Source organism: Myotis brandtii, unplaced genomic scaffold, assembly GCF_000412655.1.
Source record: "Myotis brandtii unplaced genomic scaffold, ASM41265v1 scaffold975, whole genome shotgun sequence".
Classification (NCBI taxonomy): Eukaryota; Metazoa; Chordata; class Mammalia; order Chiroptera; family Vespertilionidae; genus Myotis; species Myotis brandtii.
The window spans coordinates 43851-44279 of record NW_005372049.1 but is presented as its reverse complement, the minus strand read 5'-3'; positions in this window follow the sequence as shown (position 1 = coordinate 44279).

Below are 429 nucleotides of genomic sequence, written 5' to 3'. Positions count from 1 at the left end.
GGACCCCGCTGGCCCTGTCCCCAGGCGGAGAGGGCAGCCGGGGACAGAGGAAGGGATGTACCTGGGGCTCCGCCTCAGGGGCCCCGAGGGCGCGTCTCTGGGACCTGGAGGAATAGCCTGACCTTTGAGGTTGGGGAGCGGACAGCCTGGGGGGTTGGTGGGGTGCACGGTGCCGGGCGGGGAAGGCTGCAAAGTTGAGCCCCAGGTGCCCTTTGTTGGGGGGAGACAGACCCCCTTAGACCACACGCCCTCTCGCTGTCCTCATGCTGGGTTTGTCCCTTGGAGGGGGGTCCCCATGAGGCAGGGGCGGTGGAGAGGATTGCCCAGCCCTGGGTGGTGGGTGGGGGTCTGGGGTCCAGGTCTCTGAGCCAGGTGGTAGGTGACCTATATTCCAGGAGCCCGGGAAGGGGGGGGTCACCTAGACGGTGG